This window comes from Globicephala melas, chromosome X (genome assembly GCF_963455315.2).
Source record: "Globicephala melas chromosome X, mGloMel1.2, whole genome shotgun sequence".
Classification (NCBI taxonomy): domain Eukaryota; kingdom Metazoa; phylum Chordata; class Mammalia; order Artiodactyla; family Delphinidae; genus Globicephala; species Globicephala melas.
The window spans coordinates 14,024,283-14,050,423 of record NC_083335.1 but is presented as its reverse complement, the minus strand read 5'-3'; the positions used below and the strand labels follow the sequence as shown (position 1 = coordinate 14,050,423).

At 45.1% G+C, this 26,141-nt stretch overlaps 1 non-coding gene across 1 annotated transcript; it reads left to right on the top strand.

The window, feature by feature from the left end:
- The first annotated feature begins 15,432 nt into the window (after nt 1-15,432).
- On the top strand, nt 15,433-15,535 carry LOC115848394 (U6 spliceosomal RNA). The gene has a single exon (XR_004037663.1). It is a non-coding gene; the product is annotated as a U6 spliceosomal RNA (small nuclear RNA).
- Nucleotides 15,536-26,141: the final 10,606 nt, after the last annotated feature.

The window sequence follows — 26,141 nt, the reverse complement described above, 5'->3', positions numbered from 1 at the left end:
TCTAACTGATTTGTTTTCTTTCTTTGCATTTTTTTCCTTGTTACTCTGTTATTATTTAAATTGTCTCTTGCTTTTGAACTTGAATATGAAATAAACAAATCCTAGACTTTTCCACTCAGGTCTGACTGGATAACTCTTGGCTTCTAACCAGCTGGCAGGCTCACACCCCCACACCCTCCCCAAAACAGGAATAAAGGCAAGTTGAATATTTTAAAACCTAAGAGTTTAGCATATGAGGTAGAAAAAAAGCTTTGTGAGGAGACCTTACTTTTCCAAAGCCTCAGTTAATAGCACGTGAAGGGTTCGTGCTTTACAAAGTCGTTTCTCATCTGTACCTTAAGAAACAACATTTTACGACACTTAGATTTGTACTTTATTTCAAAAAGTCAGTAATTAGCACCTATGATTTTGATAAAACCATACAAACGATTGACTTAAATTTTTGAACTTTAGTTCCTGAGTGTTAGAAACCTAACAGTTTGCAGGTAATTTTTTACGAAAATTAACAGTTAAATTTTTGAAGTAAAATGTGTCATATGTGATGACAGAACCAGAATAAAAATAGGTGTAGATGGTGCTACACAAAATCCTCCTTGCCCTTTTGTGTTGGCAGACTGTCCATTTGCATAGCTAAAAGGTAGTATGTTAATAACTACTACAGGAAGCCTGTGTGTGTGTGTGTGTGTGTGTGTGTGTGCGCGCACTCACTCTCAAGCAAATACCAGACTACCAAATACAACTTACTTTTTGAAATAAAAAAGCACTGAGAAATTTCTTCCAACTTAAAGCTTAGTGGGAAAAATATAATTCGGCATTCCGTGATACATTATACTTTAAAAGTTCAGTTTCCACTTTTAAACTCCTTATTATTTTCTTGTAAAAATCCTTTTTATATATGTGAAAAATACCTGAAAGATAACCTGGTAATATAGGAGTTTTGAGTCCATCAGTAAGGCAAATGCCATATAATATTTATTTGTCTAATTTAGTTTTTACGTAGGTAATATATAGACAGGGTTTAAAAACCAAAACACGTACTATAAAGGTGCAAAGCGCAAGTTTCTGTCCTGTTCCTGCATCCATCTGCCCAGTTACCTCCCACACATTATGAAAACTTATTAATTGAAGTTCCTTTATACAAATAGAAGCAAATATGAATAGATTTTTCTTTTTTGCCTCTTTACATGAAAGGTAGCATATTATACCCAATCATCTCATATTTTTTAGATTAACTTTAAAAAGTATTGAGAGGAGGAAGAGGGGTCCCTAAAGATAATGGATTCCTGTTCTAAAGGCATGGCTTCTCCATGCTGCCACAGTTTGGATTTTTACTGCATTTTGGCCCAGATTAATCTAGGTAATTTTTCAAGAAACAAACATGGAATTGACGAGGAGCAGTTGGGCGTTTTAGTGCTATCATCCTGGAGTGCACGATTAGGATGCTGCCTGTGGTTCATTAAGCTTCATTTTTGGCTCTTTATTTCCATATCATCACCAGTGAAGAAGACATTGGGAAAAGCGATTGGGAAGATCCTCTTAGAACACAGCACATTAATACCACTCTTAATGCTTGGAAATGGTTCAGAAATGAAATGTGCTCTGGAATCGACTCATATTTAATAGAATGAAGTACTCTTAATGTTTCCTCACGCCCAAATGCCTGGAAGCACCATCAGCTGCCACACAGGATGGAGGTGAGAGTGTTAGGAAAATATGTAACTAGATCGTCTGGGTTACTGCGTGATGTACCTGTCCGGCGGTAGAGGAATCATTAGGATATGCAAATGTCCACATTCAGTTTTCATGTGAGATTAAAGTTTTACTCATCAATGTTTGAAGTGATTTCTAAATTCGGAATTAATCAGTAAAAACTACAGAAATCCATTTCTCAGCATGAGTGTCCATGTGCGGAATTAAATGCCCATTTTACTCTACTTTTGACATTTAAATGTTAGGAATTCTGAAAAAATAATACAGGATCATTGTAAAGAATAAGGTTTTCATGTGTCAATCCTGTCAGGTTAAAGCTGATGAAAGGTGACAGGTGTGGTTAAAGAATTGAAAAAACAGCACATGTGTGTTGACCCAATATGCTTTTCTAAAGGTCTTATGGACTTTGATCAAAGTTCTCTGCACTTGTGTTTCTTAGCAGACAGAGTTGGAAGTCCTGTGTGTTTGTGTGTGTATACACACAATCATATCTACACACAGAGGTGTATTTGTGTATTTCCAAACACTTAATCCCAGTTAGACTCTACCCAGTTAGACTATCCCAGTCACTTATGGGCTGCCCTGCTGGTAGTGGTGTGTGTTTGGGAAATGCACACTATTTTAATAATAGCCTAAGGGAAACATAATTTGGAAGGTAAGTCTCCTGCCAAGAAAAAAATATATACACACATGCACATATAAAATGCATTCCAGATAGAACTTCTTAGATTTACCACTGCCTGGGGTTTGCATTTCTGCATCACCATTGACAGCCTCAAGCTGCCTGTAACCCACTGTTCTTGGTGGCTCACGGCATGGGCAGTTGGTGCCAGGTTGGCCAGAAAGAAATAATCATGGTCAGTGGGTGATTTTCTGAACATGCAGTAGGATCTCAATCCTCTTTCACTACATTTGCCCTTCAAGGTCTTTAGTGCCCCTGCTCTCATGTCTCTCAAGTGTAAGGAAAAATTGTTGTTATTCTGTTGGAGTTCTGAGTACTTTGGAACGAGCTCTGGCGCAGCAAGGAACAGTTATTTGGGCATGTTTACTGTAAAAGGGAAAGCAGTTCCTTGCCGTTAATTCACCTGTAACCTCTCGACTGAGCAGCGAGGTGGGATGAACCTGTGTGCCTGGCACAAAAGCTGGGCCACGGCAATGATCTCACACGATCCGGCAGAGTAGAAATCCCTCCATTTTGCAGATGTGTCAAATGACTGGAAGAAGCTGGGTAACTTGTCCAAGGGGTGACAGGTAAGAAATGCAAGAACCAGGTCTGGAACCGAGGTTGGTCTGCCACAAAAGCCTGTTTATCTCAAGTGGTATTTTTCCTCTGATTACCCTCTTCCCCTTATTCCACCTCCCTGAATCATCAGGAAGGGGGACGGGGCTTGTCAGGCTTGCTGCACGTAGAGCTGTCCTGGTCCTGTGGAAGGGCCAGGGTAAGGGTCATGGCAGACACTGGTTGACTTGGCTGACCCGAGTTCAGGGCAAGGAGTCCAGGACCACCTGGAGACAAATCTTGATGATGCCGAGGTTTTCTAACCGCAGTGGCAGTGGCTCTTTGCTCAGCCCGATTTCAAAACAGAAAGAGCTCGGATGATAGTGCAAGGGACCATGTGGTCTCTACTTGCTGGTTCTTGAAGAACTGGGATTAAGTCAAGTGAACCTGTCTGTCCTCTGCAGGACAGCCTCACGTGACCCTGTGTGAATGGGCTCTGGGGGTGCCCGGACAGCTGCCTTGATCTGTTGAGAAGAATACCATGGTTTACGTTGGGAACATTCACACCTGCTTAATCAGCCGGAGCTTTGTGAGGACAGATGGGATAAATGGGGCCCAGTGAATAGTATCTGGGCTTCTTAAAGAGCCCTTGACAAGATTCCACCTTGCAAGTTACACCTGGGTCAGAGATTGGACACAAAGATCCGAGATAACAGGGGCTGCTCTAGCCTGGGGAGTGTAACAATAGGTTCCTCCTGCTGGGCTGGTCTCAGTTCATCTTAGAAAGGACAACATCTGAAGACAAAATGTGTGCTTTAGGGTCAAGAGAGTTTGACTTGCCATTTCCTGCCTCGGACAAGGAGGCGGAGGGGAGAGAACCCTGGAGCTTTTGTTGGTTGTTTCCTGAACATATGTCCTAGCATGCCCATCGGACAGTATGTGCTAGAAAAATTTGCAAGGTCCTTGACTAGAGGTATTCCCTTGTTACAAGGTCCAGAGAGACGTAATTTAAGATCGGCAGGGACTGAGGACTATGCCTCCAAATGAAAGGCAAGTGTTGGCCTCACTAGTCTGAGGAGAATCACACCTCTAGAATCGGGAGTTGTGGGAAGGGTGAATTTCTATAACTAAAGTTTAGCCAACTGCCTTCTTAGAATGTGTAAATGGTCCATTTTGAACAAAGAGGGTTTCTTCCCTTACTCAATGAGTAGTGAGTTATGTAACTGGATAAACCAAAGATGCTGTACGCTGATGATGAAAGAAATCCCTGGATCCAAGAGGTGGATCAGAGTGGTATGGGGGAGGAAGGCAGCGTCCGAGGTTGCTGTGAGGGACTGGTGTTCTGCAACTTGCCCCTTGGGCCACTGGCCTCCACACAAGTCAGGGCTCGCTGGATCCTTTTGTGCCTCACATTGTGTGATTTGTCTGCTAAGTTCCCATTTGGAGAAATGTACAAGCAAACGAATTTGCACGTCCTTGTCATATTGAAACAGACTCCAAAGATGAACTACCTAGAGAGGCCAGCTGTTGGTGAGCAGAGGTCTCTAATGGCTCTGGATATGTGGGCCTCCAACATCACAGGGATTTGGGGCAGTAATCTGATCTATGACACGTCTGGCCTTGGTTTCTGCACGGGAGGACGAGGGAGGATGGGAGGACGAGGGAGCATGTAAGTCAGATGGGGTCCTTATCGTCAGGAAGCCACTGGGGAGAAACGGGGATGTGGGACTAACTGGTCTGGGGATGGTAGTGTGATAGGTATGCGTAGTGAGGCGGCAGAAAGGAAATGTGCGTAAAACGCAGAGGCGATGCGTTTGCTAGTATGGGACTAGGGAAGCGGGGCGGGGGGTCAATACGAAGCTCTCAAAAGCCAGGCAAGGGAATTGAGAATTCAAGGGGGGCACAAGCTAACGCAAATAATTGAATAGGATTTGACCTGATGCCCAGGGTGTATAAAGAAGATGAACTAAGTATGGGGTCGTCCTTGGGCTTGACAACGTGCTCAACACTACTCTACAGCCTAAAGGCTCAGCTCCCTTCATAGCCCCGTACACTCTAGCCTCTCCCAGACGATCTTGACTTGGAACTTACTGGTGAAGACAACCCAGTTCCACCCAAGGAGTACTTTTCGGACGTCCAGACTCAGAATGCAGTCAGACACATTAAAAGCGCTCCTCCTGGCCTCCCAGCCCATCACACCCTTGCATGCCAGCCATGCACACGCACACATCTCCATTTCTTTGGGCACTGCTTCCAGCTCACCTGCATGCCTCTGCCCACACAGGCCCTCCAGAGCTCCAAGGCATCTTAGGCCACTCCCTTCTGCTCTGGCCTCCTGGCTCTGCAGAGAAACACAGAGAAGGATCCTTGGAGTCTGGTTCCCCAGACACCGTCCGGCAGGGACCTTGGGATTGCAAGGGAGTGGGGAAACCTCTGCAAGCATTAGACGGCCAGCTTGAGGGATGAACGGGCCAAATAACCATCAGGTTAAGGAGAATCCCTGCCTGCTTGCCTCCTGCCGTCCCCGGTGGCTTGTGTCATTTTGCCCCTTGGGTGATCACAGTTTGAAAACTGCAAAGCTTGACTTCTTGCTGGGCTTTTCTCTTTTAGACTTCAGGAGCTGGGAAACAGGTTGGGGCCTGGACAGGAAGGAGCTCCAGCTGCAGGGACTCTGAGATCGTGGCCCCATCTGCCCTCTTGGCGCCCTCTCTGTGGGCTGGGAACTGTCCACATTTAGAATGGAGCTAGCCTGGACACCGACTATTGCCGAGTGATAGCAGGAAAGCTGCATTTACATCAAAGAGTGAGGTTTTCTAGAAAATGAGCAGATGGGAGTGTGAAACCTGCTTCTTGCTGGCAAGAAAATATTCTAACTCTCTAATGATGACATATTCTGATTTGAGGGTTCAAAACAGGAGAAGCTCCAAAGGGTCCCTTTACCCCTCCACCCTGACCTTTCACTGTTCTCCATCCCTAAAATACACCTCTTTCTACTTTTCTCTACCAGAGCCCCTAGAGGAGAATTCCACACACTAAGCCTTTTACCCAGAAGGCAGGCAAGCAGGACACTCAGGCGAGCACCTCTTCAGCCTCTTGCCCACCCATCCCCACCCCACCTCTCTCCACCATTCTCCCACATTTCCCGCCAGACTCTGAGTTCCTGGGGAGTTGCCATCTGCTTTGTAAAGAAAGGTTTTTCTCTCCGGGTCACATAAGGAAGCTGCACCGGCTCCTCTGATTCCAGAGTTGCCAGGGAGAAAGGAGAAAGCTATGCAGAAGTGTTTCCCAGGATCAAATTCCCATCTGTATCTCCCCAAAGAATCCAAAGTGGTCTTGGAAGACCATTATTGGAGTGAACGGGTGATTCTGAGTAATCCCCTTGTCTGTCTTTCCTGTAATCTTCTGGCCCAGACCACATGGATTAAAAGAGTGGTTTCGCCACATCTCTATAAGACATTGAGAGGACGAGATCCGATCGAAGATTGTGGTATTAGTTAAGACGCTCGTGGCTACAAGTTAGGATAAATCCAACTCAAAATGATTTAAACAACAAGGGATTTATCATCTCACGTAACAAGACGCCGCGATGTAGGGAAGCTCCAGGGATGGTTGCGTCTCAACGTCATTATGAAGGATCCAGAGCCTTTCCATCTTTCAACTTTGCCAACTTCAGCATGTTGGATAGCTTTGCTCATGGTTGAAAGATGGTTGTAAAACTTCAATAAAGCTGAAAAAAAAAAAGATAGCTGTCACAGTTGTAGTAATAATACATCTTCACACGCAACTTCCTGCTGGTAGCAATGAGACTCTTTTTTTATTCTCAAGTCTCCTTTGAAGAGCTAATACCCTCGTCCAGCAGACATCCCCTCACCTCTCATTGCCTAGAATCAGCTCACATGCCCTGAGCTGTTGAGTATGAAGGCTAACCGAGATTCATGCCCTGGTCGGAGGCCAGTTTTACCTGAAAGACGTGGCTACAGGGAGGGGGATGAACACTACCCTGAATAAATTAGGGGATGATCGGCAAGGAAGAAGGGAGGAACATCTATTGGGTAGGTGAACAACTCGGTTGACTACACCTGTGCACTACCAGAGGGCAACACCAGTAGGCCTATAGGGCACTCTTGCTGCATCTGGGGTGGGGAAGTGCATTAGGCATCAGCAACTTTGGCAGGGATAGACAGCTTCATTGAGCTTCAGGGATTCCAGAATGTAGAGCTACAAAGAAAGAAATTCATCACCTTCTGGACATACCAGCTCAACTCAATTCCCACGGTCTCTTCAAGGACATCCAGGTCAATCTTGAATCTTTAGTGATTGGTTGTCCTCTACAGTAGTCCTGCCAAGTGGTTGCCCAAACACTGCTTGAACACCTCCAGTGGCAGGGATCTCACCACTTAACAAGCCATGTTATCTCTAGGGAGCTCTAAATATTAGAAAGCGTTTTCTGCCGACTCCAAAGTGTCCACACATGTACTGTTTGCTCAGTGATTAGGTGACAGAGCCTTTGAAGTTGCTTGCTGTCAGTGTTTACTGGAAATGGAAGTTTTCAGATGTTTCTAACTAAAATTTCCTTGCAACTTCATATGTGTTGCCAAGAGATACTTAAAAAAATAAACAACCAAATAACTCTGGGAAATTTTTGGCTTGTCTTCATTAAGATCTGTAAATATTTTTCATAATTCAAACCCATTTTGGGTTTGACTGGTTTAAATTTTAACAAGAGATTAGACCATAGCATATCCTAATAACTAACATTTTGGGGGGAAATGTTTTAAGGAAATGCATTGCAGTATTAGCTTTGAAAGTAGTCATTGTATGTGAGTCCCACATTGCTCCTTCCCGGGTTAGATTGGAGCAGCCTAGCTGAACTGGTTGTCCCTGTGGGGACAGGAGATCATTTCCCTTGGCGCCACCTTCACGCAGTGTAGGGCGGTGTATTTGCTGTGTTCACGTGAATGCAGATGAATGGGGAATAACCATGGCTCCCGCCTTGGCCATGACAGTTCAAGGGCTTGGTAGCATTGATTGCTGGGCTGCAGTGGGTAGGGGTTGGGGACAATGTCCCAGGGAGAGTCTAGGGTAGAGATTAAGGGACCTTTTGTCCCCCAGTGACTGTTCCTCTCTGACTACATGGATCACCACTGCCTAACCAGACCAAAAGTAGTTGTCCAGGCTCACCAGAATAATGGATTCTAGTCAATTGTTCTCGAATCTCAGTATGATGCTATGGAAAGATTTTCTCTATGTCCAGCTGGGAAGACTGCCCATAAATATGCTTGCATTTTCAGAGACATGATATCACATTTTTTTGAACTGAAGTATAGTTGACGTACTGTATTATTATGTTACAGGTGTACAATATAGTGGTTTACAATTTTTTAAAGTTATGCTCCATTTATAGTTATTATAAAATATTGGCTATATTCCCCATGTTGTGCAATATATACTTGTAGCTTATTTTATACCTAATAGTTTGTACCTCTTTATCCCCTACCTTTTTTTGCCCCTCCCCCCTTCCTCACCCCACTGGTCACCACTAGTGTGTTCTCTGTATCTGTGAGTCTTCTTCTTTTTTATTATATTCACTAGTTTGTAGTATTTTTCAGATCTCACATATAAGTGAGATACAGTATTTGTCTTTCTCTGTCTGACTTATTTCACTTAGCATAATGCCCTCCCAGTCCATCCATGTTGTTGCAAATGGCAAAATTCCATTATTTTTCATGGCTTAGTAGTATTCCACTGTGTGTGTGTGTGTGTGTGTGTGTGTGTGTGTGTGTGTGTGTGTGTGCCACATCTTTATCCAGTCATCTGTTGATGGACACTTAGGTTGTTTCCATGTCTTGGCTATTGTAAATAATGCTGCTATGAACATTGGGTTGCATGTATCTTTTCAAATTAGAGTTGATTCCATCTATAATGTTACCCCTTCTTTTCACCATCCTCCTGATTCATGTTCCTTCCCTCCACCACCAACTCTGAAGCCACTATCCTTGCAGCAGCCCTACTCCTCCCTTTTGGATCTGGTTTTGGCTTTGTGGAAATACGGTTAAGGCAGATTCATTCTTCTCTAACAGTGGCCAAGAGTCTGACATAGCCTGTGGAACCAACCTTCAGAAGATTGTTCCCAATTCCCAATAGTCATACTTGGCCATTCTTCTCCTTTAACAGATGTGCCCTCATTTTTCCAGTGGTGTCTCCTGTTCCCTCAAGAGGTCAGCTACTCACTGCTCCTGTTACTTGGTAGGGAGTGTTGTCCCAACCTGTGGCACACTTGGAGTCCCCCCCACTTTGGGGCACATCTCCTGACTCTGAAGATGGATATAATTTTTTGAATAGCCAGAAGTTAGTAAAGGCCAAGTCTGATGCACTGGACACAGCGTTCTGTCACTAACCAGATCCTTCTGCATATTATATAGATGCCAAGGAAGCCAGGTTCTCGTGGGGTGCCCTCAGTCTCAAGGTAAGTAATTTTGCTCGAAAATGAGATGTGATTATGAAAGGAGAGAGATTTTCTCGCTCGACTCAGAAGTGGGTTCCGAAGGCAGGCCACGTGAACAGTGCTTCACATCTGTACTTGGGAGGAGGAAGCAGCATGCTTGGAACTGCAAGTCCTGCTCTGTCGTTAAAAGTCACCGATTTCATGACTGCATGGACTCATGGTGGGCTGGTGTGAGGCTGCATCAGGAGGTCCTATCAGCTTGGTGGTCTTATCCAGCTTCCTTCAACATTGGCCTTTGTCATCTTGTCACCCATGACCTGCTTCTCCAGCAGTCATCGCTGGTGTGATCAGTGCTCAGACCCATCGGAACCTCAATCGCTCACAGACAAATTCTGAAACTGGAAAAAAAAACTAAGGAAGGCCGGGTTTGTCCCAGGCCCCCTCAGCCTCCCAGGTAGCAGTCTCTTCCTACCCTAGAGACTCGGATGGTGTGCTTTCCCTCCTGGAGCATCTGCAGTTTGACAGGGAGCAACGTCTTCAGCCGAAGCAATGACATCATCATTGAGGGATTTGAGGAGAGGGCGGTGCGGAAGGGCAGGGCGTGGGAGGCTGCTTCCAAGTCTCCCAAATCACTCATTAGCTCCGGAAAACACCAGCCACTGGACTGTTTCACATCCTCCAGAGAACGTGCCACCAAGATGGTCTCCAGAACCTTGTCACGACTGGCCAAGAGGAAGATGGTTTCCATTTAGTCTATACTTTCGGCTGCTTCCCCGAGGGAAGGCCGGGCCCATCCTACTCACTGTTTTTATAACAGGCAGGAGCCTGTCTGGCGATGTGGCCAAACTTGTCGAGTGGCTACGTGGATTGCAGATAAGCTGAGTGACGACTCAGGGTGGAAGGCACCATGAGTGGATGCCAGCCAGACCACCATGGCGCAGGCAAGCTGATTATACAGGCGGATCCCTACTCTGGAGAGGGCTGGGCTGTTGGGGAACTGGAGGCTGGTTCAGCAGTCCACCTAATTTGAGACCTAAGTAAAAATGTGTGTTTGGTAATGGAGACGCTCATATTGAAAACAGGTGGTGTTTGGGTTTTTGCCTACTCTCGAAAATGGATTGTCTGAGGCCCACAGTGCTTTTCTGGCTCCAAAGTCTCAGCCCGTTGTGGGTTTGGAGCTCCGCTAAGGATGAGGCCTGCTTGAGCCTCTGTTCTGAAGGGGGCTCCTTGAAGGTCAACAAGGATATGGGGTTGTCGCTGAGTTGCAGACCTTGCCTCACAATGAAGAGCAGGGGAAAAAATGAAGGCTGCTGGTCCAAGGCATCATGTAAGCACATGGGAGAGAGAAAGCTGCAGCTGACATGCTAGTACGAGGCATAACATATACAGAAAATGACAAAAGTAGAAGGTAACGCAACTGCCAGCCAAGCAGTACGGACTAGGGTTTTCCAGACTGTTCTCTCAAAGCTTACTATAGTGCATTGGAGGTATTTCATAAGTAGGGTTGATTCGTTGGTGCATTCCTTGATGCGTTTATTTATTCATTCCAGAAACTTCTTCCATGGAGAGAGGGGTCAGTGTGTGTGTGTGTGTGTGTGTGTGTGTGTGTGTGTGTGTGTGTGTGTAAGTGAGGGCTCCTGGTTATTATTTAAATAATGCATTTCCTTTCTTTGCTCTCCGCAAATCATACCCTCATCTTCATCCTGTACTGTGCTTATTTTCAAGTGCAGTCAAGAATAAGTCAGAAAGTGATCTGTCCAAGTGTTGCTACCTAGAAACAGAAAGTAGATTCCATCTGTATGCCCAGTCATCCGTAATAGCCTCTACTGCATGTCATCTCTTTTTTTTTTTTTTTTTTGCGGTACGCGGGCCTCTCACTGATGTGGCCTCTCCCGTTGCGGAGCACAGGCTCCGGACGCACAGGCTCAGCGGCCATGGCTCATGGGCCCAGCCTCTCCGTGGCATGTGGGATCCTCCCGGACCGGGGCACGAACCCGTGTCCCCTGCATCGGCAGGCGGACTCTCAACCACTGCGCCACCAGGGAAGCCCTATCACCAGGGAAGCCCTATCATTTTTTTAAAGAGAAACAATACCCACCATTGTATATTGGTTACAACCAGTCAACGTAGGGCTTAATTGGAGTTTTTGTGGGTTGGCGCAGTTGGTGTGCTGGTCCTATGTATGTGGACGTAGAGCTCAGACAGGTTGAAAGGGGGGCATAGTGGGATGCCTGCCACCACCAACCCACTCTGCAAACTGTCTTTGGGTCAGAAGAACCGCTATGTGTAGGTAATGCTTCAGTGTTTGAATGGGACTTCTAAAGTTTCGACCTGCTCTACAGGTCAGTGTTTTAAAGACAACTCAATGGATTACATTAGTTCTACACAGTTGGGAAAGGGTAGCCAAGGGCTTGAGCGTGGCCCTTATTGTTAACATCACTTTTGATTGTGGCTTATATTAAAAGACTACGAATACCCCCCCCAAAAAAATGAAAAGGAAAGAAACTACAAATACAATGAATAAATTTACTGTGAGATTTTCAATATGTTGGGCCACATTTGCCCATCTGTGGAATTACTGGGAAAATTACCTGCAAGATTTTACGTAGTTACTGGTCTCAAATACTTACTGGAATGCAACAAATACAGAATCATCGACATATACAAATCCTGATGAATTTGCAGGTGGGTATCTGCAGGGTGTTCAGCAGCGAGCTAGGTGATTCTCTGAATTCAGTTCCCGAACTAGGAAGTTCAACCTTAGTACTCTGTTTCGTGTGAAAATATGGGCAAACTTGGTCTGGCTTTCTGATTCCCATAGAAATGCCCTGGAGAACACTCTTGCACTGTTGGTGGGAATGTAAATTGATACAGCCACTATGGAAAACACTATGGAGGTTCCTTAACAAACTACAAATAGAACTACCATACGACCCAGCAATCCCACTACTGGGCATATACCCTGAGAAAAGCATAATTCAAAAACAGTCATGTACCAAAATGTTCATTGCAGCTCTATCTACAATAGCCAGGTCATGGAAGCAACCTAAATGTCCATCAACAGATGAATGGATAAAGAAAATGTGGCATATATATACAATGGAATATTAGCCATAAAAAGAAACGAAATTGAGTTATTTGTAGTGAGGTAGATGGACATAGAGACTGTCATACAGAGTGAAGTAAGTCAGAAAGAGAAAAACAAATACCGTATGCTAACAGAGGTATATGGAATCTAAAAAAAAAAATGGTTTTGAAGAACCTAGGGTCAGGATAGGAATAAAGACGCAGACGTAGAGAATGGACTTGAGGATACGGGGAGGGGGAAGGGTAAGCTGGGACGAAGCGAGAGAGTGGCATGGACATATATACACTACCAAACATAAAATAGCTAGTGGGAAGCAGCCCATAGCCCAGGGAGATCAGCTGGGTGCTTTGTGACCACCTAGAGGGGTGGGATAGGGAGGGTGGGAGGGAGGGAGATGCAAGAGGGAAGAGATATGGGAACATATGTATATGTATAGCTGACTCACTTTGTTATAAAGCAGAAACTAACACACCATTGTAAAGCAATTATACTCCAATAAAGATGTTAAAAAATAAAATAAATAAAAGTAAAAAGAAAAAATAAAAAAAAGAAATGCCCTGGAGGCTTTCCGCCTCTGCAGTCTGTGGGTCTGAGCCTCACGTTGGACAGCATGGCAGTGAAGCCAAAGGGGATCTGAGACTGGAGGCCATTTGGTTTATGCCCATTTGGGGGTCTTAAACCCTCATGAAACTGAATGGGTCTTTTTAATTTTGTTGCTGAGTGAGTGGGGTAATTGCTTCAAATTCCATTTTGTTCTGGCTGGGGCCTCATGCTCTTGTTTTTGTCTCTTGAGGACTGTACTTGATCTTCTCACTTGAGTACTGTAACTGTGCTGTCTGCAGTGTCCCTAGGGGGCGCACTCTTTGGCCATGTTCTCTGATAACTGGTGAACGATGAAGAAGTCCTGCTCGTTTTCAGTGACTAAATGGAACGGGAGTGTAGAGCTTTGATCCCGGTCATGAATCTTTCAATGAACTCTCCTGTGAAGCCCCCCACAAACTGTTCCTGGAGGACACCTCCTTGTTAAGGAGACACCACAGATCTGAAGGTAGTCTGCCCTGGATGTGACCAGAGGGAGGAAAAATGGCGTGGGAGGTGCTTCGTATACCCTTTGGGGAGATTTCTCTCTGCATATATGTGTGTGTAAAAATATACATTGTGATTTTGCTTTCTCTAGCATGAACTCAGCAAAGTTAACCTAATTAATGAACTTAGAGACCATTCGAAACCTTTTCTGGTTTCTTTATGCTATGCTGAAATCCACATATAATTAGCCATTCATTTTTAAATCCAGAAGAAATTATTCATATGTGTAGGTGAAAATGTTGAGAAATAAAGAGGGAAGGGAGAGGGTAGGAAAAGATCATGTACAGGCACAGTACATGTGTTTCAAATTTTTTTTTTCCTGAGACTCTGAAAAGAGAAATGAAGTTTTGCATTTACCAAGTCTATTAGGTTTTCTGATTTCAGAACAGGATAAACTGGGTTTTTCCTTCCCAGTTGTAAGCTAGAATTGAAATTCAGGCCAACTTCGTCTTATTGGACTTAGAAAGTATTTTCCAGGCAGAGTATATTAAGGCACAACTTTTCTCGTAACTGATAAGTATATACAAAAATGTTTGAACAAATGCCTTCTTCATTCCATGGAAAATAAGGTTCTGATAAGATACAGGAATAAAAATATAACCACCTGTTCAATAAAGAGTTCCACTGGGGAGAGAGAGGCAAGGAGAATCTGTGTGTTCCTGTGTCCTCAGCCCAAGGACTTTCCTAGTCCGAATGACCTAAGTTACTAAAAGAAAAGTGGGTGAGTCCCAACCAATATATTCATAAAGTTTGCTGCTTTCTTAGAAGTTGCAACCAAGCATCGGGCAATGCTCCTTGGGCATTTTTCATGGGCTAGTTTGCGAAAGTCAAGTGAAGGAATTGTTTGAATCTTCTTTGACAAGTGCTGTGTGGGCCAAAGCTTCAAGGAGATTTATCAAAGTCATTGAAGCAGCTTCTACAACAGAGGAGGGATGTAATATCTAAGTTGTGTAAACCTAGGCCATTCGGGCTGGGAGGCAGCTGAGGGTGAGGCTGTTTTAGCGGAGCCAGCATTTCGAATTCACTCTTCCCTTATCCTCCTTGGCCTACCTTCTCAGTAATGGATTTGTCAGCGACAGGATTGACCTAACCAATTTCCTAACAGCAACGCCTTGTTGTCGAGCAAACAATTAGAGTAAGAATGTTGAGATTTGTGCTCAAATTGTATTTTGTTACACCGACTTCCTTCAGACCTCAAGTGAGTATGGTATGGAGAGCTTTAACATGAAATGATCTCTATGAAGAATTTCATTTTCCCAGGATCTTTGAATGAAACGGATACTGATCCGCTATTGTTTTCTCCCGGGGCTTACCTGGAGGGAGAACAGAGGGGCTATAGAAGTGTGTGCTCCTCTCTTTCTTTGGGGGAGAGATCAGGCAGATAAGAGTGAGGGATCTTCAACCAGCAGGGACTCCCCTTCAGAGCAGGAATGTGAACAGGTCAATTCTTCCAGCTCTTGATGGGTTTGGGTTAGGAGTTTGTGTGTATTTACATGTATAGAATTGGACATGCTAGCCCTGTCAGCTTGGGCTCATAAACAAATACGATCAAGGGACTCTCTTTACTTGATCTTTCTTTGACAAAGAATGTACATCCGCACAGGGCTGGAGGGTCCCACTCTTCCCTGCAGCCCGATGCAGCCATCAATCGATTCCCTGCGTAGCGGTAATGTACCAGGTGCAAACCTCCTTAAATGTTATCATCCAGCCCACGTTTCACCATTTTGTTGATGAGACTATCGTGGAAGACAATACAGTTTAGAACACACAGAGGATCAGCAGAGCTTAGAACGTGCAGGTAAGGAAGAATACTTATTGGACCAGAAAGTCTGGAGCAGGGGCTTCACTGTTTTGTAAGTGAGGAAGGAATTAAAAGTCAGCATTAGGTGCTGGCTTCCAATATACTAAAATTGGAACGATATAGAGAAGATTATCATGGCCCCTGTGCAAGGATGACACCCAAATTCGTGAAGCGTTCCATATTTTTGAATGGACTTGAGGACACGAGGAGGGGGAAGGGTAGGCTGGGACGAAGTGAGAGAGTGGCATGGACATATCTACACTACCAAACGTAGGGTGGATAGCTAGTGGGAAGCAGCCGCATGGCACAGGGAGATCAGCTCGGTGCTTTGTGACCACCTAGAAGGGGGGGGATAGGGAGGGTGGGAGGGAGATGCAAGAGGGAGGGGATATGGGGATACATGTATACGTATAGCTGATTCACTTTGTTATAAAGCGGAAACTAACACACCATTGCAAAGCAATTATACTCCAATAAAGATGTTAAAAAACCCAAAAAGTCAGCATCAGAAACCCACTCTAAGCTATTCTAGGTTGTTGGTTTTATTTTTGTTTGAGAACACTGTTGCAAAATATGACCCATGCTGTAGGTTCAGTCATTCTCAGTACTTTCCACGATCCTCGTGATGTCCTGTATTTAACACCTCCTGCAGGTGTTGTTATAGAAGGAGCACTGTGGCCTTCCTGCTTCCCGTCATCAAACATCGCTCTTTGACTGGAGCTGCTCAGAGGTTTCCTCTTTAACATTTTCAAGCCCAATAGTGTGTGGGTTCCACATTCTTTTCTAAATATGCAAAGGCCACCTGTTTGAAAATGTGGTCCAGAATATGGCTGGGGCTCAGTGTCGGGCTCGCTGCTTTGCAGTTTCCGGAATCCACCCATATGTGTGTCTATATTTAGCTGCCACCATCAACATTTTCCATCTCTTACATGTTTAGCCAACTTTTGTGTGGGCTGTTGCTTTGACCTTGCAGCGAAATTCTAAGCGTGTATGGGACCAAAATAAATAATGAAAAGATCATCTGTTCACCGCAGCCAGGCGTACTAGAGAGACGAACAGCTCCTCTCAATGGCTTTGGGTGGCTGAGCGTCTTGGACCGGCAACTTGGGTTTTTGCTCCTCGGCAGAGACGCTCCCTCACAGATGCACGGCAGGGCCCCATCCACTCTGGGAGGGGTGCAGGCGATGTAATGGGGACTGGTCATAGATGCCTGGACCACAGCATTCTAGAAAAAGCCCAACCTTCCACCTGCTTGAGTGGGACAGAGACTGGCAACAGAGGCTATTTCTGGGAGATCCAGAAGGGGAAGGAAATCACATGGCGTAGATTGTTCTTGTTTAATAATTTCCTCCATAAAACTTGCTTCAAATGAACAGCCAGGACAGATTAGCGAGGAGATGTGACAAAAGTTGAGCCTTTGAGGGCAGAGATTATGCTGAGAAGGGACTGAGGAAAACCCCATGACGACGCAATTGTCAGCTCATTTCCTTTGCTCTGCACAGGATGGTCATATGTCAGCACCTGGTGCACTAGCCCCTGTTAAAGGAGCAGAGTGGGACAGCGTGTCATAGAACAAGCCCTGGATGGTCAACTCCACGAGGGAGGGGCCCAGATCTGTCTTGTTCAGGCACTTATTCGAGAACAATGCCTAGAACAATGCCTGACATGGAGTAGGAGATCAAGCATTTTTCGTTTAAATCCATGACAATACATAGTATCATAATGTAGTTTAAAGAACGAAACAAGAAAAAAAATTAATAAATTCACTGGTCTCCTTTGAGGATGTTAGGTAACTAAATCATCTGAAAAATGGTGAGTAGAAAGAAAGAATCAAGCATTTATCTTCCTTTCCTACGTAAACCATACCCCAGGGGAACCAAATATATTATGAGGCGAAGATTCATTTTACTGCAAGCATTCCAGCTAATAAATGAAGAGAGACTGACAGAATTTTGGGGTGTCAAGACTTTGCATCCACTAATAAATCAATGAGTCCAGGCCTTGATCATCGGTCGCATTAACATCATGTGAAGAGTGACAAGCAGACAATGCATGCTTCCTGATGACCTACATGCCACCATTTATGAAGGAATAGGCCAAAAGAATAGAATCTGAACCTGATCAAGCTTCTAATTCTAACTTCCAATTGACAGGAAATCTAGGGAACAAAGCAGTATGTTGTCACGAGTAAAATCCAGACTGTGGGAAACTGGAAAAGACAAACGCTAAAGGAAAACAGGAGAGAAAGAGAGAGAGGAAAGGGGGACCTGAGAGATTTTCAAAGGCTTAAGAAATGTATTGATTAATTGCAATGAATGAAGTGATCCTGATTTGAACAAATAAATTGTTTTAAAATGTTTTTAAGGGAATTCCCTGGCAGTCCAGTGGTTAGGACTTGGCGCTTTCACTGCTGAGGGCTCGGGTTCGATCCCTGGTCGGGGAGCTAAGATCCTACAAGCCGAGTGGCACGGCCAGAAAGAAAGAAAGAAAGAAAAAGAAAAGACAATATAAATCAAATGTTTCTTAAAAGAGAGAAATATTTGTTGGTGGATGAACGGTGGCAAGTTGAAGGGGAAGGCTGCAGCTTGACAAGCTCGTCTGTGCTCGGGGACTAGCCCAAGCCACGGGGCAGCGGGACTAATTTTAGTTCCCACCTGCTGGTGGAAACAGGGCTCTGAAGATTCTGCCAGGCTTGATTGGAATTATGCTCCATTTCAAAGCTGTAAAAAGTAGATGCGAAGCTTCGAGCGAGCAGAGACCACATCTACCTTATTCAGTGTCTTCCAAGTGCCTAGGAGCCATGCGAGGCACACAGCAAATGCTCTGATGTGTTTGCTGAGCTGGGAGAGCTGAATCCACATCCCGCCTGTGCCACTAACTTGCTGTGAGATAGCTAGGCAAGTTATTGCTCCTTCTCTGGGCTTCTGTTTCTTCACACCTACAAAGAAGGAACTGGGCCTATTGCTAGCGAAAACCCCTTCCACTTCACGTATTCTGTGATTACAGAAGAAGCACTTCATTTCCCAGAAATGTGACCAAGCTTAGCCCTAGATCCATCTGTGGGAATTACTTCAGGGCCACGAACACCATGACACTTCCTGCATTACACCAGCAAACGTCCTCCTTGACCACGGGAGAAAGACCACTGCTTTTGTCCCATGGTTGTGCACTCATGGGACTTGAGTTTTCTTGTGAGTTTCCAGTTTGCTTTATGTTCACAGGAAAGGGGCCATATTGACCCAGAAGCATTTCAGTTTGTCTCCCCACAGGGAGCCAGCTGAGTGAAGGTCAAAGGCCCACCTGCTCGGGTGGTGTGAGCTGTCTAGAGCTCATTAAACCAAAGGGCGGCCCTTCAGAGCTTCCAGAACTGCTGAACAGCCGAGCAGGTTCTTTCTGACCCACGGAGCATGCTCACACAAGTTTCCTTATGTGAGCCTGAGGGTAAGTCCGACTCTGTACCCAGAAGCATCTCTCTGGGTCTCCAAGCAAAGCAACTCCCAAGGAAGAGTGAGGACCACAGAGGCCTGAATGGAGGGCTGGAAACAACTTCAATTCCTCCCCCACCTCATCCTGGAACCAGGCCCCAGCTCCCAGCTCCTGTTTGTTCATGACCTGAGAGCTGGGGGGAGGGCCAGTGATCTGAGCACTCTCCTCTAGGGAATAAAGCCACCCTTCAGTGATGGTTTAACTGCAGCCCACGCGGAGGCTTATTCAAGGATTGGAGGCTTATTCAAGGCCATTTATCAAATCAACCAGATACAAATGTTTGTAACTTCCAAGGGTTCTGTCCCAGGGTGTGTTGTGTTGTGGGATTCCTCTGCACCGAGGCTGGCAAAGGCTGCAGCCTGGTGAGTGGCTCCGAGCTGGACACTGTTGGAAGTTAGAACTGTTAGTCTAAAAGGGAATATTAAGGCGGAAAAAGGCGTCAACAAGAGGCAGCCAATACTAGACAATGGACTTGAGGATACAGGGACGGGGAAGGGTAAGCTGGGACAAAGTGAGAGAGTGGCATGGACATATATACACTACCAAATGTAACATAGATAGCTAGTGGGAAGCAGCTGCATAGCACAGGGAGATCAGCTCGGTGCTTTGTGATCGCCTGGAGGGGTGGGATAGGGAGGGAGACGCAAGAGGGAAGAGATATGGGAACATATGTATATGTATAACTGATTCACTTTGTTATAAAGCAGAAACTAACACACCATTGTAAAGCAATTATACTCCAATAAAGATGTTAAAAAGAAAAGAGGCAGCCAAGTTCATTGGAGACCTCATCCAGGGTGAGGAGAGAGAAAATGTGAAATTTGCTCATAAGCGATCCATCCCGACTTACTCCACTAATGGGGTGTAATTTCGATAAGGGTAACCATCTAGTTTGGTGATGGCGCAGCCCATGATTTTCTGAACTGTGCTGGTTCCAGATTGATTTCTTACCTCACTTGCTTATTTATCATTTGGTTTCTACCCCCATCCACTTCCCTTGAAGGATTGGAGGCGGCTTTCTTCCCTAGTGAATTTTCAAAGCAGGACCATTTTGAAAGACCTTTTTACACTGCTAGCTGCGGCAGGCTGCCGGGCTGCAGGGGGCAGGCCGGCCCCCAGTTCTGGTTACTGAACCATTCAATACGCCAAGTATTTATGGGGCACCTGTGTGCATAGTTCTCTGGGGCTACAAAAGAGAAAGAAAAGCTGTTTCTGTCCTTTCTACTGGGCCCAATCCACTCCCAGGGCCTCGGGAACTCTAAGGGGTGGGGAGCAAAGGTGAGAACCTCAGAACAAAAGGGCCATGTGGCAATTAGGAACTCAGGAGCCTCCTATAGAAACCGAAAGATGGCCGGGCCCTTTTAGACATCACCACCCATGCTTCCCAAACTGAGGTCCGCAGACCCCTAGGGCTCCAGGGCCGTGTGCTGTCGATGGCGTGGGACTTGAAACCACAGGAGAAAACGTATGTCTTCTTACTTAAAGATAGCGATTAGAAAGTGGAGGCAGGGAGAGAATTCTTTTTTCCTTTTAGACCTGTTATTTTTATATTCAAACAAGCACATAAGCATTCATAAACTGAAAACGTGAGATTTCAAAGAAACCCCCTGCTTCTGGCAGCCTGCTTCAGATTATGCTCTGAAGCAGCCTGCCCCCCGCCCCCCGCTTCGGTGGGACTTGAATTGAGTGATATTTCTGTGGGACATTTTAAGGGGCTCTAAGACTTATGACTGTGCAAGCTGGTAGAATATGCGCCGCATGGGTAATTTCAAACTTCTAGTAGCCACGTTCAAAAGAAAAAAGGAACAGATGAACTTGATTCTGGCAATAGAGTTGCTTTAACCTGATATACCCCAAATATCATCATCTCAACCTGTAATCAATATTTTAAAAATTAGCGAGATAGTTTACATCCTTTTTTTCATACTAAGTCTCCGAAACCTGGTGTGTGTTTTCCACTAACCACACAACTCAGTAAAGACCAGCCACCTCCCCAGTGTTCAATAGCCACGCGTCACCAGTGGCAACTTTACTGGACTGTGCAGGCCTCACCTGCTCATTTTATAAATGACGAAATAGGGCCAGGCCTGGAAGTTACACTTTCTGGTCTCTGCTTCCTAAACTTCCCGCAAAACTTTGTATTCTTGTCCCAGATGTTTACTCTTCTCTTCCTTTAGGGTGTGACTGTCCTCTTACTTGGGGAGGCAGCAGACAGACAGACAGACGCGCACACACACACACAGACACACACACACACAGACACACACAAAGTATTTGCTCACATGCTTTGCAGTTTGCTTCCCACACTGCCTTCCTAGCCCCACACAAACGAAAATGTTCTCTCCTGTGGCCGGCTGCCCCCGGGTCCAGGCTTCCAGACTAGCAAGGGAGATGCTCCACCCCCAGGTCAGAGTTCATGGGTGCCAATGGGTTCACGTGCGAAACCTCCATCCCCACCCTGGCTCACTCCACACATACTCCCGTATTTTCAAAGAGGCCTTCTGGACATCGGCTCCTTAACCTCACTTTGACTGTGGGAAATTTTACACACTAGGGCTGCAGTCTTTCAGGGTGGAGTGGGTCAACGCTTTTCCAGGAGACTGCATAGTCATTGTTCCAATAAATGAAAAAATCCAGTGACGGTAAAGAGCAGAAGGAAACTCACCCACGATCCCTCTCCCCAAACATAAGCACTGCTCGTAGTATTTCCTTCCTGCATGGGGCCTTTTGATGGGCCTGGGACACTTATTAGGAGGGCCAGCTGGGACTGGGACCATGGTGGCCTTAACCTTCTCTCAGTGTGTTTCCCACAGCTCGGGCCGCTTGCAAGGGCTTCCTAAGGAAGGGGAGCCCTCCCAGCCCCTTCCCACACACATCCCCTCCTGACAGACAGGAACTAGCAATGAGACTGACCCTCTCCGTCCCCAGCGCAGCCTCAAGCTGTCAGTCGTGCACACAGGAGCCCAAGCAGCCTGTGGAGGTTCCTTGACCCCATTGGCCCCGGGCTGACCTCCTGCCAGAGCGGAGGAGCCCGACTGCCAAGAATGCAGTGGAATCCCGCTGAGGCTGGAGCCGAGGCCCGCGAAAATGCGCGGAATGCCATTTGTTCAGACACACTGGCCTTTGCACAGAAAAGCTCTTTGGGCTTCAACAAAGGTAGGACACATTGTTTCAAGACTAAGGGTCTTATCCAAGTTCACTTCACTCGTCTCAAAAGGAGGACGCCAGCTCATTAAAAACAGAGCAAAGCAGCGGTGCTGCAGAGATGACTTGAACTTGACAAAGTTCCCACCCTGTCTCAATTTTGAGACTGATGTCAGATCTCATGTTAAAAAGAAAAACCAAAAAGAAAAAAAAGGCCCTTGGGCTGTTCACAGAATGGGTATTCTTATAAGGATAATTCCACTGTGATTTACAGTGTAAGGAAAAGATTTAGAAATTACTATTATTTAGAAAATGATTTTTTTAAATTTAAAAATTTTCATTAGGATTAATTTTCATTAACTTGAGGGGATTCCATTTTGGTGGCAGGGCGGGTGTGTGCTGGTGAGAGGCACGTGGTAAAGTAACATCAGAACTAGACGGGGGCTGCCTAACCTTTTCCTAATACTTTCCAGTTGACACACCTTTTTTAAAAAAAGTCATTTTTCCACATAATTAAATAAAGTGTGACCTTCAAGGTAACCAAACAGGTATGGACTGTTATCATGGTGAGATGAAGAAACTGAGGCAGGCCACCAGGAGGTGAAGGGACTAGCTCATGCTGAAAGGCTAATCCAGTAAAAATACCGTTAGTAATACAATCATCAAATATCATATGATATTGCTTATATGTGAAATCTAAAAAAAGGGGTACAAATGAACTTATTTACAAAACAGAAATAGAGTCACGGATGTAGAAAGCAAACTTATGGTTACCGGGGGATATGGGGCGGGGAGGGATAAATTGGGAGATTGGGGTTGACATATACACGCTACTATATATAAAATAGGTAACTAATAAGAACCTACTGTATAGCACAGGGAACTCTACTCAATACTCTGTAATGGCCTATATGGGGGAAGGATCTAAAAAAAAAAGAGTGGATATATGTATATGTACAACTGATTCACTTTGCTGTGCACCTGAAACTAACACAACATTGTAAATCAACTATACTCCAATAAATTTTTTTTTAAAATACAATCATCATCATCATCATCATCATCATCCTACCAATAACATCTGACATATATACTGCTTCCTTCATGCCAGTTACTGTTGTAAGGGTTTTGAACGTATTTCCTCTTTACACTAAACATAGTCCTATGGAAGAAGGTACATATCATTGTTATTCTTCCCAGTTTATAAATGAGGAAACTGCAGCACAGGGATAGTCAGTACCTAGCCTACAGTCACACAGCTAGTATGTGTCACAGCCCATATTTGAACCCAGACCTCTCCAGCCCCTAATCCTGGCTCCTATCACCTTTTCTCCTTCGCAGAGTGGAAAGAGCATTTGATAAATATGGTCCATTGCAGCTCTGTCATGTTTGACCCCAATACACACTTCCTTCTTTCAGCAGTTATCGAGTGACCACTATATGTATGGTTCTGTGTGTGTGGTATAGGGGACATGGTTGGGGGGCAGAGGTGAGAGAGAAGAGATCTTCAAGAAATTTACTGATTTACTTATTATAAATTTATTTATTCGTTGTTCCTGTCCTCACTGTGTTTATGCTCCCGGGTGGCAGACAAATGTGTAAACATCTAGTGAGGTGGAATGCAAAGGGGTTCAAGGGGGGTGCTGGTAATCTATAGGGGGACCCAATGCCTCAGCAACAAGGCAGGGACATGGGACAATGTGACTAGAGCAAGGCCAGGGGAGAGCAGGAAGCTCCATGTGACTGGAACCTAGGATGTGGGGAGGCTTGAAACACTGAAAGGTGAGTCCAGAAAGGCAGTTTAGGGCCAGATGCTTGAATGGAATGCTGAAGAGCTGAACTTTTATCCCTTGGGTGATGGGGAACCACTGAATGATTTTGAGGAGGAGGATCAGAGAAGGATATGACTTGCTATGCTTTTTGGCCTCACAGCTTGCAGGATCTTACTTCACTGACCAGGGATCAAACCCACGCCCCCTGCAGTGGAATCACGGAGTCTTAACCACTGGACCTCCAGAGAAGTCGCTGACTTGCTATGCTTTTTGAGGAAGAGTACACGAGAGGCTGGGGGAAAGCACCTTCACTGGGAATGCTGAAAGAAGATCCTGAGTTCCAAGTGGAACGAGAGACCTCAGATGATACTTCCTATCAATACAGCATGCACCTCTGTCCACCACCTCTGAGATTCCTGTTTAGAGGAGTAAAATCATGGCAACGATCTATTAACTTACTTCTTAGAAAGAAACGAACAGGACCTGTTGGAGGGCATTCCAGCCTACTCATGAGCAATACCTACTTTATCAGTTTCCTAATGTTACTATTAACAACTTACCACAAAGGCAGTGGCTTGAAACAACACAGATTTATGATCCTAAGGTTCTGGAGGACAGAATTCCTAAAATCAAGGAATCGGCAAGTCTGTGTTCCTTTGGGAGACTTTACCAGAAAATCAGTTTCCTTCCCTTTTCCAGCTTCTAGAGGCTGCCGGCATGTCTTAGTGGATGATGCCTTCCTCCACCTTTAAAGCCAAAATCCCAGCATTTTCAAATCTCTCTGACCTCTGCTTCCATTGTCACATCTTCTTCTCTGACTCTGAGCCTCCTGCCTCTCTTTCGTAATGTCTTTGTAATGACGATGGGTCTACCTGGATGATCTAGAATCATCTCTCCAACTCAGTTGTGATCCTTAACTTCATTACATCTGCAAAGTCCCTTTTGCCATGTAGGATAACAGGCTCTGGGGGTTAGGCTGTGGGCATCTTTGGAGTGGGCATGATGTAGCCTGCCATGCCTAAACTCCTTTAAATAATCTATTTCTTAAGCACCTTAGAGAAAAATGGATGTCCATCAACTGTAACTATTTATGTTTTCTTCCTGGTACTTGAGGAAACTCTGGTGGAGACACCATATGGGTCAGTAGTGGTACGCTCCATGGCTGTCCCCTACCACTCACAGAGGACCCTGACAACAAGACATGGTCACTGACCTCAGAAATGAGCCACTTGGGCATGGACATATATACACTACCAAATGTAAAACAGATAGCTAGTGGGAAGCAGCCGCATAGCCCAGGGAGATCAGCTTGGTACTTTGTGACCACCTAGAGGGGTGGGATAGGGAGGGTGGGAGGGAGATGCAAGAGGGAAGAGATATGGGGATATATGTATATGTATAACTGATTCACTTTGTTATAAAGCAGAAACTAACACACCATTGTAAAGCAATTATACTCCAATAAAGATGTTAAAAATAAATAAATAAATTCAATAAGAAACATAAAAAAAAAATCTCAGGAATTCTGAGCTACCTCTGAAGGCTGAGGAAGAAATTGGTATCAGGGTGGGCAACTAGCTGAGTCTTCCACAGTTTAAAACAAAATGAAGAAAGAGCAGCAGAAGCGTATTATGAGATAGAGAAGCAGACAGATGAAACGGCTAAGGATGTAAAATGGTGGTTTCTGGGAAGTGGGAATTGGGATGGGGAAAAGCAGTTTGGGGTTTTGCTCTCCTGAAAGCCTTGCGTCATTTGACCTTTAAAATTAGGTATATACATCACTTAGATTTTTTTTTTTAAGCTGCTTTTGAAATGGGTATGGGGGGAAGGGCATGCAAATACTGCAGATGGCAATATAAACTTGTACAAGCTTGCCGAATGGCAGCTGGGTAATACGGATCAAAACTTTTCATGTGTGGAACATTCAGTCCAGCATTTCCACTCCTGGAATTTATTCTAAGGAAGTAATTGGACAGCCAGTGCTTTGATTATAAAATAGAAAAATTGGAAACTATCTACGTGCCTTGATTTGAACAAGTGATGGCTCATCCACACAGTGCAATTCTATGCCGACGCTTTAAACGACAGATTTGATACCTACCAGATGGTCAAAACTTGTGAAAGCCTGAGGGACTTCCCTGGTGGCGCAGTGCTTAAGAATCCACCTGCCAATGCAAGGGACACAGGTTCGTGCCGTGGTCTGGGAAGATCCCACATGCCCTGGAGCAACTAAGCCTGTGCGCCGCAACTACTGAGCCTGCGCTCTAGAGCCCGCGCGCCTAGAGCCCCAGCTCCGCAACAAGAGAAGCCACCAGAAGGAGAAGACCGCGCACTGCAACGAAGACCCAATGCAGCCAGAAATAATTAAATTTATTTTTTTTAAAAAAATT